Below are 18,532 nucleotides of genomic sequence, written 5' to 3'. Positions count from 1 at the left end.
CCCTTTCTGTTTATGGTTTTCAATATCTGCTTTTAGAGTGCTGAAGTGTTGCAGGCAGCAGATAGATGGGCAGGAGAAAAGAAAGTGCACACGGGTAAACTGTCTGTTAGACTAACAATTATTTTCAAGCAGGGGTGGAAATAATTTAAATGAAGGACATGACAGTTAATTTTCCTAAGTAAGAGCTCCAAGTGTTAGCGAGACATAGGGGAGGGTTGATTTGAGAAAAGCTTATCTCTGACAGCAAGTGAGTTCCAGAACTAAGGCTGGCTGCATAGCTCTGAGAATAAATCATGTTGACCCCATATACAGCAGGTTAATCACATACTGCTCACTCAAAAACACTGTTTCATCTTCAAATGAGGACTTAGTTGTTCTGCCTATTGTTATCTCTTGCTTTGACTGTATTTATAGCCATTCGTTTTGGTGGCTTGATTGTGCTGACATGAGAGTTGTTTGATAGACTGTGGCAGCATAAATAAGCAAGGAGCTTACAAATGCCCAAAGAGCCTTCTACAGAGGTCCAGCACTTATGTTGTCTCTTTCTAATTGCATATTGATATTCAGCATAAAAACAACTTTAGATACGAGCAACCCGGTACTAAGGTACTGTAGAGGCACATCAGCCCCATTTTAAAAATAACTTCCCTCAATTTAATTGTTCAAATGAAAAGCTGTTGCCTCTAATGAGACAGTAGCAATCAAATGGTTCCTTGAGAAACCAGGAAAAAAACTGTACTTCTTAAGATATGTTAGTATTTTCATCAAGCGAGGTAAGCTAATATAAACAGGAAATTAAAACCATTAGCTAAGTCTGCTGTAAAAAATATATCGGTGGTGTTTTTCTTATGTTTACCTGGCAAGATTAAATATTTGAATTTAAATATATCTGCATCAACAAATATTTATGTACCACAAGCATGTATTGCTAGTATTTGAGTCTAGGGAGAGTTTTGAAAGACTCAGAAATAACTTAAAATATTGCAGGACTGAGGAAGAGGAAAGCAATGGTCTTTCCCATGAATCTTCTGGATGGTAATAATAAAACAGGAAGGGAATTCACCTGTCATATGAGGAAATTATTTTTTGCTTAACCACAGGCATTTCCCCAATCTCAAAGCAATGTTTGTGGTAGCAAGAGACCTCTCGGTGGTTGCTCGTACACTTTCCTCTGTGCAACAGTCACATTCCCCCTGATGGCTATAGTCTGAAAAAAGGCAAAATAAGTATGAGGTTTCTTACCTTTGTGCCTTATATATTGCCTTGACTGAAGACAAGTTTTCCTGAAGTAACTGCATTGCCTGATGTATCAGTGTTAAATTCCTTTAAAATGGGCCTAAAAACCAAAGTGCTGGATGTGAATTGCAAGGGGAGAAACATTAGGAGCAAATGCTTTCTCTTCCTCTGCAGGAATGCATTTAATAAGGAATCATCACTTCAGAGTCATGTATCTTCATATTTCTCAAAAGAGTTATACTGATATTCTTAAGTATTTTTTGAAAGTTCATACTGATTTTTTGCCAATGTTTTCATCTGCTCATCTGGTTGAGAAAACCCTGATTTGTTTGTTGATTTATTTGTTTGGTTTCTAGTAGCATGTAAGATTGCATTGAATCATTGAAGTAGGAGATGTCTAATTACATCTGTAATATTTTCATAGGGAAAAAGGGACTGTCTCACCTTGCCTAATGCAGTCCAGTAAAGCAAACATGCCTGTTTAAAATCTGGGAAATTATCTAAACTATGAATCTATTATGAATGTAGTGTGTTCTTCTGGGTCATCTCCTGTGACTTGAACAGCCTACAGGTGGCCAAACTGGATTTTGCCTTGAACATGTTGAGAAGACATTAAAAATTTTAGAAAGCTGTGGTGGAAGGGATCAGGGAGGAAAACATAAAAAATGCATGTTAGGACAAAATCTCCCTGGTAGTGAAGTTCAATATTAGCAGAAAAGTTACTTTGTTATTTCTATCTTGTTCAAGGATCTGATTTATCTCCTGTGCATATTCAGATCAATAGGATGTAAAGATGGAAAAAAATATGACAGTAGTGTGCTGGAGAAATTAATCCCTAACTTTTTTTTTTTTTTTTTTTTTTTTTTTTTGACAATTTCCAACAGCATGTTTTACATGTGTTTTAATGCATTATATCATTCCCAAGGTTGCCATCTACCTTTGGGAATTGATGGAATACTTTGTTTATCAGTGTTAAACTAATGAAAGCCAATAAATTTAAATTTAAGCACTTGTACTTTTTTAGTCTGCATATTTCAGGTGCAGTGCTCTCATGTGCTTCTGATCACAAATGCACTGAAGTGTCAAGTCATCTAAAAGATGGTGCCAAATCAAGACTGAAGTATGTTGCTGCTCCTTCTTGGTGTGCCTTGAAAAAATGCTTTTGAGTAAACAGAAAGACATACTTGTGTCTGGTGTATTGAAGTACACTGAGTTAATTTTTCATGGTAGAAAATACTGGAGCAGTACCTGTTTGAAAAGTAGCCTCCTGAGCACCTCCTGTGCAGCTGGAAGGATGAATTCCAGTGATTCTTTGATGGCCCTTAATTAGACTAACAGTAGGATTCCCTCTTTTTCTAGATACCTGCCTCCATGGCACTTCTGAGAGCTTAATGACTAACTTTTGCCCTTCTGCAGAATGGAGTGAATTGGCCAGGCTGAGTTATCAGATGTGATGAGAGAATATGAAAAGTTACAGACGTGTACACAGTCTGGTCACATAAGCTTTGAGTCCTAAGGAAATCAAGTAGAAACAATGTTAAAAATAACTCCTAGTATCACAGGTGGTAATATAATATACCTAAAGCATCATTTCTAGTTACAGACATAGCCCCGAAAATATATTAACTATGAACAATTTTAATTCCTTGGGCGCTTGTAGCTGATACTGCCTTTCTCTGTTAAGCTGAATTCCCTTCTCATCCAGAAACTTAGTAACCAATGATCAGTGTATATTTTTTTCTTTTTCTAACAACATTGCATTGTTCTCTACCTTGTTAATTTTTGAATCTAGGTAGTAGGATTACCCAGTCACTAGTAATCTGGTTTCCCACATATAGTAACTGAAGAAGGATAAAAAAAATCTTTTCTGAGGAGCAGAGAAGAGTGCAGAGGCTGAGACAACAGGTCAGATATTCAATAGGAATGGAAAGATGGAGTTAGAAAGTATGTGTTACTTGATTTTAATAAATCTGTTATATATAGTTTCCTAAAGAAAGTCTTGATCTTCCCAATTCTAGTTTAGTAAGACAGATTTCAACTGTGGAATCATAGAATTTTTAAGATTGAAAATCAGCCCCTAAGATCACCAAGTCCAGCTGTCAACCTAGACACCATGTTCACCACCAAACCACATCCACAGGTGCCATACCCACTGTTTTTTGACTGCATCCAAGCATGGTGACTCCACCACTTCCCTGGCCAGCTGTTCCTATGCTTTACAACCCTTTCCATGAAGAAATTTTTCCTAATATCAAATTTAGACCTTCTTGCAAAACTTGAGACCATTGAGTAGTTCATAACATGCCCATATCAGAATGAATACATGATAACCAAATATTGATGGACTGAAATAAATAGGAGTGTGCACTTTGGAGTAATAGATGATGTTGGTGACTGATCTGTCATATCTTGGGGCTGAGTTTGACCGTGTAAAACTCTGAATGGGTTTCCACTTGCACATAACATCAGCATTTCATTTTACAGTCTAAAATGTTACTGTCTGCTAAGAGAATGAAACTAGATTAACATGGTCAGAGAAGAGTGATGCTTCAAATTATTCAGCATGTAAATAGACATTTAAGAGGACAGAAGGGACAGCAGCACTGTTATTAAGCAGAGTATATGAAGCTGACATTTGTGACAGTTTTCAGGCTGCCAAGTTTGAGGCTAACACTGATTTATGCGTATTCTTTTGTTTTCCTTAGTGGGTTAGAGAAAAATATTGAAAATTTAATTAGAAGAAATCTACTGTGGCAGTAAATAAAGAAGTGGTGGGGCTGGCAGCTCTATCACAAAGTAGTTAGAGGGAATAAATGAAGTCCAGGGTTTCTCAGTCCATATTTAAAATAAGAACTTCATCAATTCCAGCATTATTTTCCCTTGTGGTTTTCATTTATGTTATTAGTTCAGGCAGTATAGAACCTCTCTATCTCTATGCATGTTTGGTTCATACAGATGGATGAAAATGCCATTTGAGATGATGCGCATCTGGAAGTAATTGTGAAATGGCAGAAAATGACTTTTTAATCTGATTTGAGGAATAAAGAGGTCTGGGTGGTAACATTTCAACTCCAAGTGTGCATTTAGTCCACCATCATTACTGCTCTGAATTCATTCCCACAGCAGTTGGGGATTGATCCAAAGGCCTTTGATGTCAATGGGAGTCCTTCCACTGACATTAATGTGCTTTGGATTAGGTCTTTAGAAGTCATAAATCTGTCTAGACCATAATTATTTCCTTGAAATTGCTCCTGATGATGTTTCTGCTCTTAGGGAAATTTGTGAAAGTCAAATCACTCCTGTTTCAGGATGCTCAAAAATGTCTGGTACCGATTAATGCACAAATGAAGGGAATATGTCAGATGCTAAATGTATCTGAAAGGAATTTTCCCTCACTGTTGTTTTTGTGTTTGGATCAATGCTCCTTCAATGACTTTGAGCTGTACCATCACAATAGGAACTGGAGACCCAAGTGGCAATATAAACATAGAGAAGAATGCAGGTGTTTGATAAGCCACATCTTTTTTTTTTTTCACTCATTCATAGGAAAAGCATTTGATATGTTTAAACTTCAGTGGTCTTTTGCATAATGACTTTTATCACTCAAAGAGGAGAATTTAGTTGACTTGCTGAGTTTTCCAAAGATGGAAACTGAACATTAGCATGGCACATTTTTCTCTTTTATATATGAAATTGCAGTAGCTCACCGAGCAACCACATCTGCTACTTCTGATAAGTAATACCTTTGGCTGTAAATAAAAAACTGTGTGATCCCTTGATGGAATATTTGATGATGGTTATTAAAAAAACAGTTAAGTGAGAGAGACCTCCAGATATCCAGACACAAAGCCTATAATGTGAGTATTTTCACGTATGCACAAAGATCGAAATCTTAGCAACCTTAAAGTTTTCCTAAGGAATGGGAATTTTAAAAGTAAGAATTCAGGTAGATTATTTTAGTTTGTATTTAAATATTAGAGGAAGAATGTTGATATATGACAAAGATCAACATCTTAGCCTATATGCCTGGTTTATTAGGTCTCTTCACCTATTATGAATATTATTCCATGAATCAGACTGTGGGTATTTAGTGTTTTGCATCATTTGCAGAGAATACAGAGACATAAAGCTAGAAATCCAGAGTTTTCACAAAACCCATTAGATTTTTTACGACAATTGAAAATCCATCATTCTGCTTATAATAGACATGCATTTTAAAGTACCCATTGCTAATACTTCTGGGTGCAGGGGTGTATTTCAGCTTCTCTTTTCTTACTGTTCTTTCACCATCTCTCATTTGTCTTTTCTAATGTGTTACCTTCTTTGTGTCATGTTAAAATTACAAGTGTTTAGAGAAGACAACTCTATCATCCCCTGATAGGATTGGTCTCATTAACCCCTTTTCACACAGGCAGCTTGTGTACACTTTTCATTTTCCATTGTGATTAACTCTACCATTGGCTGAAATGGCCTCTTGCAATGCTTGTGGTTGAAGAGTGTGTGAGGCAGATCAGGCAGAGATTGCTGCCTCTAACAGCCTGTCACAGGCATCTCATGTGCATGTTCAGCCTCGGAGCGACAAGAGTTTGGCTCATGTGTGCTGTAGTGAAGTTTTAGAGCAGCCTTTTGAAGGGACAGCACTGTTTTCTAGAAAGAAGGAGAAAGGGGTCTCTTGGAATTATAAATTGTGATTATATGCAGTCAGTACTTCAGCCAGAATTACACTTTCTTTGCATTGGCAAGCATGTGAGCACAGACAGTATGCAATGCCTTACGACAGAGGAAGTAATCTTTGCAATTATTCATTCTTGCATTAACACCTGCCTAACACTGAGATATTTTGAACAGAAGACAAAATATATTTGAGCAGTAAGGCTGCTCACAGTGCACCTGTACAGGAAAGACACAAGAGCTTTATATCAGAAAGGAATGGTGCACAAAAAAATGCAGAAGAAATTCAGCAACATCTAAATCATAAATGTGCTTACTAACTTTTATGAAAACAGTTTAAGACCCTGAAATCAGTGTCACTGTGTTTCTCTGTATCTAACTGAACACTTTTAACTAAATGAAAAGAAGTCCCACCTTTTGTTGTCATGAACTTTACAAGAGTTTATTAAACTATGTGCATGTTATCTCTGACAGAGCTCTAAGTGGAGTTCTACAGATAGTCATCTAAAAACAAGGAGCAGCATTGCCAAGTGTAGTAGCACTTCCTAAACACTCCAGTGTGTTGCAGAGCAAGTCAGTATGGTTGATTGGCATTGCTGCCAAATTATTCAAGTACAGAGGCTTATGCTTTGTCAGCTGCATGAAAAGATGATGGCTCTGAAGTTCAGGAGCTCACACTGCTTTCTGCTCTAGTGGGAAGCTGTGTACTTACCAGGCTATGTTTGGAAAGATGCCAGCTGGAAGGGCTTGCAGATGGACCTTGTAGGTGGGATGATCTTTCTAGAAATAATGTGCTTATTACACATCTGTCTGTCACAGCAGGAGGTACTTACAGGCAGTGTTAAAACAATTTTTGTGGCCAGGTGAATTCAATCATAGGGAACAGAATTACAATCCTGTGTGTGGTTTCCAATGTTGCCAACTTAAGAAGCGTCTGGAGATTTGTGTGTGAATTCAGCAGTTTGGAAAGGACTGGGAATATACTCCATGCTGCACAGTGATGAAGGTTCTTCTAGAACCTTTTACTGTCAAAGAGGTCACAAAATACATTGCATTCTTTGACACTTCTGTTTGACATCTGCTTTGTTGAGTCTACAGGAAAGATAACCACATTCAGTGCCGTATAGATGTCGGAATATTTAACCTGAGCATTATACCAGAGGTCCCATATCTACTGACTTGTGTTACTTGCTCTTTGCTGATGACTGAGTGTTGGTTACTCAAACATATGTAAGTAGACTACATGTTATTGACTGTTTCAGCCCCTCTGCCAAGAGGTTGGCCAGGCCATTAGTATAGGGGAAAAAGAGTTCCTGCTCTAACCTTGCTGTGGTGGAAAATATCCTGAGGCTATAGTCTGTGTTGATGCTACACTGCTGAAATTTGTGAGAACAGCAGTGCTACTTCACCAGCACACTTTTTTCAAAACACTGGAGTTAATAGCAAAGATGTGCAGGGCATAGCAAAAGCCAATAAAGTATTTAGGATGTTAAAGCAGCATGTCTGAAATAAGAGGCATCTGGGGTTCAAATAAAAGCAAATATCTATTGTATGTTAGTTGTTGTCACTCTGTGGACAGCTACAAAACTTGGACATTTTGTCGTCTCCATATCTAGCATCCAAACCATTTCTGATGCACTGCTTTCATGCCCCTGCTGCCATAAAAGCTGCAGGATGCATTCCTAAATTGCTGTCACATTGTCAGCACTGAAGCAAGATTATGCCAGACCTGCTTCTCATGTTGGAAAACGGATTGCCCAAAACTGGTTTCTATGGGCAGTTGGAACACAGGGTAAAGCTCAGAGGCAGCATAATGAGGTGGCTAATGGATAAGTTTAAGGCAAATCCTCACTTATGTGTCATCAGTTTTACAGTGAGGGAAATTAAATCTGAAGATTTCCTGCTCTGGTGAAGAATGGATACTTATGCCATCATAACATTCAAATAAAATTAGAATGGCAGTATATGGCAAAAGTGAATGTGGTAGCAAAAAGGTTACTCTGCACACTTTACAGAATCATGAAAATGTGAGTCTGACTGGGACAATGAAACCAGGTCTTTATGTACTGATGGAAAACAGGAGTCACAATCACTCTTTCCATCCCTTGGGCTACTGTGTTTCTGAATTTGCCATTTCTCCAGGCTCAAGAATGATACATCCTAATGAACAAGAAATCTGCCAAAGGGAGTGAGAGACCTGCATGGATGAATTAAGAACTCTTGTCATTACTCAAACATAAGCAGAAAACACTCAGGAGATGGAAAAATGGTCAGGCTACTTGGAATGAATATAGAGAGGGTGTCAGAGTAAGTTGAAATGAAACAAGGAAGGCCAAGGTCATGGAATTAAATCTGGTCAAGGGTATTAAGGGCTAGGCCACTCATGATCATCTTTGAAAGGTTATGGAGATCTGGAGAGATACCTGAGGACTGGAAGAAAGTAAATGTCATCCCAGACTTCAAAAAGGGCAAGGAGGAGGATCCAGGGAAGTACCATCTAGTCAGCTTCACCTCAATCCCTGGAACATCTCATTCTGGAGGCCACCTCTCTCCACATCAATGACGAGAAAATGAATGATCAGGAGTAGTAAATATGGATTCACTAAAAGGTAAATCATGCTTGACAACGAAGCAATCCTCTATGGATAAGGGGAGAGCAGCAGATATTACATACCTTGACACGGTCTTACAATATCCTCATAGGCAAACTCAGGAAGCGTGGACTGGATGAGTGGACAGTGATGTGGACTGAGAACTGTCTGAATGGCAGATCCCAGAGGGTTGTAATCTGTGGCACGGGGTCTTTTTGGAGACCCCCAATGTCCTACAGTGGGGTCAGATTGCAAGGGATGAGTGTCCCATCCAAACCAAACTATTCTGACATAAAGATGCATGTTCTGGTTGTACATCTTATTCTTGGGATCATTAGGTAATGACAGAAAAATTAAGTTGTTGACTATTGCCTGGAAATACTGAAAGATATTTTACTGCTATACCCATGTTTTTAACAACAGATGACCCTTTTTCCATATCAGAGAGAGAGGGGACAGGATTTTACAATTACGTAATTGGCATTCAAATTGCCTCAATGTATGGAAGGCATTGATTTCCACAAGTACAGGCATTTTTTAATGTGAATCTTAATTTTTACGTACATTAACACCATCTGAATTGTGTGAATTTGCTTGTTTTGTTAATCCATTACAATAGAAAACATATAGCCAAGCAAATCTCAAATTAACCTTTGATCTGTTTCTAATTTCACAGATTTAGCTGAATTGAGTCTTCCATTTCTCTTTTGAAATGATATTGCTGCATCCCCTGGAATTTTGTAACAAATTTTATAAGGACTGGTAATTCAACATGCTTTAATTATTCTCTGCAAATGTAAACAGATTTTCACACAGTTCTTTAGTGTTTCTCATTTCTGGTAGTTCACAAAGATTTAATCCTGTAGGGCCTGTTATCTGATGATATTCCAAAATTTAGAAATTTTGTAAGTTAGTTTCCATTCTTCTTGAAGTTATTGAACCATAATATTTATACAGGGTTTTACATCCATGTGTTCATCTTTCATAGCATTCTCTTTTGTACACCTCTGATAGAAAGGGTTAACATTCTTTGTGCTGGTGTAAAGGCTTTTTAAGGTATTGCACTGTGTCACCTAGGTACTGGGTGCTTCATTTGCTCAGTGAAACATCTGGAAGGAAGCTCTGTCCTCTAAAATGGGATCAAAGATGAAAATTGCTGTATGTATTTCCTTTCCTGCGCACTCACATAATAATCAGATAAGAAGGTTGGTTTCTCAAATTACTCTGTCTTTTGAGGAATGTGTCTCAAGTCCCCATGAAAGCAGTCAGATATTAACCATCATGTTTAGATAGGATTTTTGGCCAGTAACTTTGAACTGTGGAGTGTGCCCTGGCTGCTACCTGCTGCTTATATGTTTCAGCCTAGATCATGCTGTACACTGAGATGGGAAAGACTATTTGCAGCAGTCACTATGTATTTGTAAATCTATCAAGTTCTTATTTTGCTTTTAAACGCAATTTAGAAAACCTCCTCCTGTGATAAGTCATTGGCAGTTTAGTAACTCAGAGACTACGGAATCATGTTAAGGTAGTAAAAGATATCTAAGATTTCAATCCACTGAACTGTGTTCTCAGGCACCATATCTGCAGATTTTTCAAACACTTTCAGGGATGGTGATTCCACCATTTCTCCCTGGGCACCCTGTTCCAGTGTCTGACCACCTTTTCAGTGAATAAAATTTCCTAGTGCCAATCTAAACCTCCTCTGGCACATTGAGGCAGTTTTCTGCCATTTTGCCACTTGTTACCTGGGAGAAGAGACAATCCCCCACCTCATTACAACCTCCTTTTAGGTAATTGTAGAGAGTGATGGGGTCCTCCTGAGCCTCCTTTTCTGCAGCCTAAAGAACCAGAGCTCACTCATCTGCTGCTCATGGAAAACTGAATTTCATTATATGCTTGTCCAAATATGAAAGCTGGTAATTTGGTTGCCTTTGTATTAAAAGCATGTTGCTTACTCAGCACAAGTTATGAGACATCACCTTACTTAGCCAAATCAAATAGCTTTACTAATACAGATTTAATTCAAATAGAACTGTAGAGTTTTCTCAGACTCAGAAAGTGAACTCAAATTATGCATGCAGGGTATTGAGCAACAGAAATCACAACTTCCTGGATGTCATTTTAGTAGTGGTGAGGTTTAGACAGTGAAATTCTATACCTATGAAACAGAATCGCCTGGAAGTATTTTTCCAAATTGTTTTGGGAAGTACAAATCTTTTACACTTTCTTTTTCAATAAAGTGTTCCCATTCAACTATTTAGATGAATGCAAACACATACTTAGGTAGAACAATTTTCTTTGCTGTTAGAGGTGTCTGTGGTGCTTGCACAGATCAAAACACAATGTGATCCATGGTGGGCACACAGTGCTGTTGTGCTGGACCTGAACTTTTTGCTTGAGCTAATGCCTATAGCTTGGAGAAGAGGAAGAGCTGGGCAGGCACTGCTGCTGCCTGAGCTTACAGCAAGAGTGCAGTGCCTTGCCTGCCACCAGCCAGCCCCTAGAGGTGGTGGGCTTGGTAAGCATCACACTGTGCATAGCTGGGACCTGTCAGAGCCCTGGCTGCAGGGTGTAGGGCATGTCACTGCTGAGGTGGGTCATACTGCCTGAACAGGAGAGCCCTTGCTCACTTGCTGCAAAATTTGTTACAAATGAGGATGTGTCCAACATCTCATGCTGAGCAAGACGCTGGACTAATTTTTCAAAACTCTTAAGATCAAGTGACAGCTGTTTTTTATCTAATGGCAAAAATTCTTCAAATACAACTTCTTCCATGTTTGGCTTGCTTGATCAACTTCTTGTCAAAGCAAAACATATCAACTGTACAGCATACTCCATTCCACCTTGTATGGAGACTTCTTGAATCCTACCCAATACTGAAGTATTTCGTCAAGCCAAATTTTGTCATTGCCATAGCTGGAGATGACATAAGACGAAATGTAGGATTTGCAACAAATTGTCTTAACAGTTGTTAGGCTAGAGGGGAAATAAAATCATGCAGGATAAGCTGACTTTAAGTTTTTCATCTTTTTCTCTTTCTTCTTAAGATGTTGCTACTTAAGGTAGTTAGAACCAATTTATACTGTGGTACATGTCTTTGAGACAGAAGCATAAATAAAACATCCCTAAACTGGAAGCTAAGTACAGATACAATATACATTTCTTTTGTCAGCTTTGAAACTGGCTATTGTGTTTTAAATTCATTTTTCATGAGATCAGATGCTCTCTATTATTTTTGTATTCTGCTGCTGATTGTGTCACATTAGTTTTGCAAACCATGTAATTTTTGACTCCTGATTAAGTGTCTAACTAGCTGTGTTACAGCAAAGAGAAAAAATTTGTCACCCTAATGAACAATATCCAGTCCTCTATCTGTAAACATGATGGCTGCCTTGTGATATTTTCAGTCCCACAACATATTTTTTATCTTGGTTAAGCAACTTGGAGGATGTTTTTCTGGCTTGGGATAGGACATTTGCAATAATGCATGGCTTCATGTTTCTGCTGAGGTCTTTCCACTGTCTCTTTCATTTTATTATTATTACTGGCCAGTTTAATGTAAGGTGTTTCAGCTTTTCCAATGGGAGTTCTCTATTGAAGAGAAACATTTCCATTGTGATATACAGCATTGCCTAACCATGCCTCAGCTCTTTGCACAGTGTATCAGAGCCGTTTTTCTGCAAATAAAGGAACTCATTTCTTAAACAGCATACTCAAATAAAAATAAGTATTGTAAATTCAGTTTCAGCAAATAAACAATGGTGGATCAAGAAGTGTCAGGAGGCAAAAGAAAATGTGTGGTTTTGCACCTGAGCCTAAATTTGCTGAATTTTTTGAGATGTCTTATCAATTCAAGACTGGATGCTGATCTTGCCCCATCTCTGTGCAGTTCTAAATTTCTCTCTTGAAGCTGGAAGTCTCATTAGGCTCAGGTCAAGAGGTCTTGGTTGGAAGATTGCTCTACTCTGATTTTTAACCATGGAATAAAGAGAACCAGTCCACTTTGCCTATGTGGATTGAGCATGGTTATTGCAGTCATGTATACGTTGAACAAAAATTTGCACAATAACAATAACTGGCAGTATTTCCTATGCTCTGAGGACTTGTATTAATTTTAAAGTTTGGCTTTTGTTTCACGTACTCAATTTCTCCACTCACATCTAACAATGTAATTATTAGTAAATTCCCATGGGTAGTATTGAAGAAATATGCTGTCTTAGGGATATTTTAAGTTTTTAAAGACAAAAAGAGCTTGGTATCAGAATTATTATTGATTTCCACTCACTGTAAAGTACACACACATCGCAATAAAGGTTAACTGCCTAGAAGAATGTAAAAGAGAAGTGACTTTAAGCAAAAAGAAATTCCAGCTTAAAAAGAAATCAGACTAAAGCAAATGTAGTGAACTGCTTTTTTTGTTTTCTTCATATGACTACTGTAAAAACAATGTTTTCTCATGTTGTTTTTAATGCAGACAGGGACACATCAATATTTAATTTGACCATGAGAAATGCATGTATTCCATTTAACCCCAACTGTATTTTGGGCTTTGTATGTGTTTTTATAATGATGATGTGAATTTATAAATCCTTAATGCCTTTAATGCTGCCCATATGTTGTGTTGAAATCCTTAGGAATCTGTAGAAATAGAGGACAAGAAGATAGTTATGGGCTCCAAAAGCTGAAAACCAGCCTAAGCCAGTCTAACAGCTAAAGATTTGTCAGCTGTATCCTAATACTCCTAAACCTTTGGCAAAACAAATGTTCCCCTTGAGAACTTATCTCATTATATCTGAGCATTTTAAATCACAACAGAAATAATACAAAATAAAATAAAATGTTCTACTTCTAAATAGAAGGCAAGATCCTGGCATCTGTACTTCTGCCCCAAGTGCTGTCCTTCTGTGCCACAGTCAGCATGAGCTTTTCTTAGATTTATGCTTGTGGGCATATGGACAACTGAAAGTCATTTGGAGATGCCAGTTGTCCTCATTGTTATCTTTTTCTTTTATCCTTATCCACTGTCAGTTGCTAAGGATAGTGCTAGTTTTACTTTGAAGCAGTATGCAGCCAAGATTACTTCATGTACATTTTTGAATCTTAGAAGTAAAGACAAGAAAAGCCATTATGAGGACTAGCATAAATGTGTTTTTCACCTACAGAAGATGGTGGTGATTCTTCATCAGGTGGAAAAGCTCTGCCTCAGGTTTTTACACACACTTGCCCAGTACCTGCTAAAGACTAGTCAGATTGAAGCAATCAGGTGTTCTCATCAATTTGCAGTTTTCATACCTATTTGAAACCCAAGACTTTTAAAAGCTACAAGTTATTAGTAGTTTGGAGGCTACCCTGCTCATGGGACTTCGAATTTCTGCCTGTCATCCTACCTTTTGTTGGTAGTCTTTTGTTAGCCGACAATTGCTTTCTTCCTTTCACACCAGCTATTCATTTTGCTATATTTTTTCCCATCTACTCATAGTAAACTGATGAAGCAGCACAGCATTATAATGAATTCCTATTTGCTTAGGCAAAAGTTGGATTGTTGTGAGTAATCGAATTACTCCTCTAGAGACAGGATTTCTAAGTAAAGTGATGAGGTGAGGCGATTACAGCTGTAACCCTTACAAGCATAAAAAGATGTGTTATGCTAATCCTTTGTGAATGGGTTGAATTGAAAGTGAGGGAAATAAAAAAGAATGCTCTTGAAAGAGGAAGGGGAGTATGAAAGGACTACTGTGTCATTTATTCCCTTTTCATTCATCCTCTCTTGTAGAGAAAAAAAATTGTGGCAAACTGGAGTATTTTACCTTTCAAGTCTGACATTCAAATAATTTAATCTTTAACTGCCTTAAATACTGTGTGAAAAATAAATGAGGGGGTAGGAAGAGAGGTATAGCAAAAAAAAAAAAAGTAAAGTGTGAAAAAGTGCTAGTTAGTATAGAGTACTTTTTAGTTAAGATTGCTAAATGTGATATGACCTTATCTTACCTTGTAAAAGCAGCAGTGAGGAAGGGGAAAAGAGATGCTGTGGAAAGTATGAGTTAAGACAAACATTACCTTTATCTGAAAACACTTATAGCTCAAGTGCGAGAGCCTTGTTACCCCCAGGCTTGTTTATTCTCTGTTTCCACTCTTTCAGCTGTTGAATAAGGGTGCTCTGTCTCAAATTAATACCTGAAAGGAGTTTAAAAGGTTCAGCTAGAAGGAAAGATGGCATGCCAATTACAGTGTAGTAACTAACTGAATAGAGCATTATAAATATGACTTGTTAATTGGATAAGAAGAAATTACTTATTTGTTTTTAGATAACCAACCTGAATATAAATGGGCAACGGTTTAAGTAGCTTTTGGGTTTTTTGTGTGGGTTGTGGGTTTTTTTTAAGACTTTGAACAATTTTCATTGTTGCTTTTTTTTTTTTTTTTTTCCTTTCTATGTAATTTTTGGAGGGTAGAAAATTTACCCTGCATGTAAACACCCACTCAGCTGCTCTGCTCACCAGCAGAATGGGAAAGATGATCAGGAGAGGGAAACTAAGAAAAACCTGTGAGCTAAGACTGATTTAATAAATGAAGAAAGGATAATTTATTTTTTTTAGAAAGATACAAAGGCAGTCACTCACTACTTCCCACACTCAGTCCTATACCCAGACTGTCTCCAAGCTTTGGAAAAATAGAATTCCTCGTTTTTTATTTGAGCCTGACATTATATGACACGAGATACCCCTTGGGGCAGAGTGAGAAATGAGGAAGCTGTGTAAGACTGCTCAACAATAGTTAAAACAATGTTATCAGCACTGTTTTAGTCACAAATTGAAAGCATAGCACCCTAACAACTCTAGTGAGGAAGGTTTACTCTACCTCAGACAGACATCTGTACTCCATCCTCAGCCAGACAAATTCCTTAACAACACTTAGACTGTATGGTCATGCTTTTCAGCATTTTATATTTCCACTGAGAATGAAAGAAGTTTCAGTAATTTTTTTCCCCTTTATAGGTTTACAATGATTATTCAAATTTGGTGTTCTGAAGTTTCATATTAATTGAATTTTTCATTAGCTCTAAATTTGGAAAAAATATACCAATGAGCACAGGGGAACTAACTGTTTATTTTTTCCTGTCAGGTACCTGAAACTAACTGGAATTAAAGAACAGAGCCTTTGCAGGAAAAGGAAAAAAAATATAATTCCCAGAGTGGGCTACTTCACACTTGCATTTCCCCCAAATTCCTTGAGTTCAGTCTCCCTGAAAAGTCTCTGTTTACTACTCTCTTACTGTTTTGTCCACATTCCTCTTGAAATTTTTAATGTATTAGCTAAGGTGAAAAGTCTACTTTTAATCTTAGAAATTATCCCCAAACCATTTCATATCATTGTGGCTGATGCACAAAGAGCCCTGTTTGAAGAGAGAGGGATAACCCAGCTCTGAACCTAACTCAGCTTAATCTCAGCTGTAATCTTCCCTGATCCAGTGTTGAAGACAGGAATGACATCCAATATGACATATTCTGTTACTGGAGTATTTGATGGGCCAAGCTTGTGGGAAAGGTCTTTACAAAACTCTGAGCAGGAGCTCCTTAGAGTTGTTACCCACCTGCAGCAGCACAGGCATAGTGGAAGTGCTATGGATATTTGGGTCTAATGGGGAAGTACATACCAGCAGAGAGAGCTATTTCTTCTGGAGTTATGGGTTGAGGATTATTTGCCATTTTTAAAAAGAAATTGCTTGAATTTGGCTGTTGCTGTCATAGAGTTTCCAATCAGCATTTGCAATTAAAAGTTCTTGAATATTAATGGTATTTTTTATCCTTGCCAAAAGTAAAGATTAGTGTAAGATGGTTCAATGTGATAAAACATGTTTAGAATGCACATTCACTAAGTGCATATTGTTAAGTCTATGAGCTCAGTGAGAATGAAATTTAGTGTATTGTTACTCAGTAAAATATTTCATGTTTCATAAAAGATGCTTTGCAAGTGTTCAATAAACAGAGTGAAAATTGATGTTATATAAAAAATATCTTCTGGTGAAAAAACTGATTTAGTAAATACCTGCAATGTCTATGAACGTTTAATAAGGCATTTTTTGTTAGTGGGCATAAATACATTTTGCTGTAAATGTCTGAAGATAAGTTGGTTTTTTTTGTATATGATTCTCTTGGAAGCTTAGAGAAAACACATTTAACTAATTGATGAAAAATGTTTCAGTAAGTATTGCTTTTATGTAAACTAATAGTCTTTAAAATGGCATCTTTGTTCACTATGTTTCATGAAGCAAAAGAGAATCTTGACATAAGACTTTTCTTTTAGTAGTTTCCATTAAGAGTGGTAGAACCACTCCTTGTTTAGCATAACCCCGTTGATTTCTGTAGAAGCCCTGCTCTCAAATGCATATGTAGATGTTTGGTTTGCCAGGTCTCAAAAGAGTAACTGAAGGTAAAGAATATTTAAAATATTTGAAGTAAACTGGAATTTTTTTTAGTTTATAAACCTGTTCACACTAGTTCACGATGCTAATAATTTTTATTAAAGTAAACAGACACTGAAATTTAGTCATTATTTTGATTATCTTTAGACTTAATCTGATTTGGATTCATTAATTTGGTCAGTAGAGGTTACTTCTATAAATAATTTCTTTCAGCTTAGAAGAAGGTATACAAGCTTAAAAACCTTAAAAGAAACATGAAGAGTAAAAGCAGTGCAGTACTTTGAGACAGCAATTGTTTGATTGTGGAGCAGGGGCAAAGGAAAGGGAAAGTAAAAGGACAGGACCTTCACTGATATTTTCTGTTAAGTAGAGGGTAATATCACCTCCCTCATTTCAGTGATGTTGGTTGGTTCTATCAGCACAGTAAGAAATAGGAAGAGATGGGAAATTGGAATGTACTTGCTCCAGCTAAAGGTTCTAGCAGTGACCCAAGGTATATATTACAAGGAGGTTGATCTGTAAATGACTCCAAGCAGATTTGATAGTGCCTTTCACCCATCTCACAGAAAGGCAGACAATTTATGCAGAGTTAATAGTAGTTTACTGTGTAGCTGCATCTGGAGTTCCCATTGCTAACCAGCACAAGGGATGGACTTTCTAGAGTGTGTGAAGCCACGTCTGTAGCAGTCTGGATTGTGCCTTTGGAAAGAAGGGAAGAAATAGGCCACCTCATTCACTCACAGAGATCCACATTTAAATTTGCTTCCTTTTCATTGGCATATATCTCTCAGATTCATGTACCTAGGGACACAATTCCAGTCCAATTTAAACTGACATTTTATGATCACAAATTACTAAATTTACATTCCTCACTTTTCTTCTGCAGCATTTTGTCCTGCTGAAGTGTTGTAGTGATATAAAAGGCTTTTATAGTTTTCTTATTAAGTTTAATGTAGTCTCAAGTTGTTTAATATTTGCTTCAGAAATTAATTATTGTTCTCTACTTTCTGTTTCTTAAATGCTTGAAGTATGCAAACAGTTTTGTATTTAATTTTACTTTTTGAGTATTTGGTAAATAGCAGGCATGATCATATCAGGTTGCACTATGTTTTCATGTAGTACTTACTGGTCTTATCATTACACCAGAATCAGGCAAGAGAAAGTCTTATCAGATATTGTCATTCATTGGCTAATATATTTCCCAGGTGTACATTTCTTTTCACATATTAGTTAAAGTTTGACAATTCATCTGATTTATGAAAGTTGTTCAAGCAATCTGAAAGGCCTCTCCTGTATTGGTGGTATCTGAATATATGAAGGTGAATCCATCAACCCAAGTTTGAAAATTTTGGCCAGCTGTCTCTAAGAAAGCTGATAGATAACATTGCTTGGGTATTAAGCAATGAGAAGCTAAAGTGAACCATTCATTAAAGTTATATCAAGGTAGTCAGTCAATGAAGCTATTTTTCCCTTCCTTGAAAAGAAGAAAAGCCATTTTTGCCATGAATGGCCAGGAATACCTGCTTATAAATGGGAGCTCACAGTGTGGAGTGGCCTGTGTGTTTCAAAATGCAATTCACATTTGCCAAAGAAGCAGTATAAGTTAGGT

The 18,532-nt window shown here is 37.2% G+C and overlaps 1 protein-coding gene across 3 annotated transcripts in view; it reads left to right on the top strand.

Annotated features, from left to right (window-relative positions):
- Window positions 1-18,532, top strand: part of PTPRK (protein tyrosine phosphatase receptor type K) — a 371,462-nt gene that overhangs the window by 305,918 nt on the left and 47,012 nt on the right. The gene's annotated exons all lie outside the window — the stretch shown is intronic.

Source organism: Oenanthe melanoleuca, chromosome 3, assembly GCF_029582105.1.
Source record: "Oenanthe melanoleuca isolate GR-GAL-2019-014 chromosome 3, OMel1.0, whole genome shotgun sequence".
Classification (NCBI taxonomy): domain Eukaryota; kingdom Metazoa; phylum Chordata; class Aves; order Passeriformes; family Muscicapidae; genus Oenanthe; species Oenanthe melanoleuca.
Note: the sequence above shows the minus strand (reverse complement) of the source record. Positions and strands in the feature narration are given on the sequence as shown.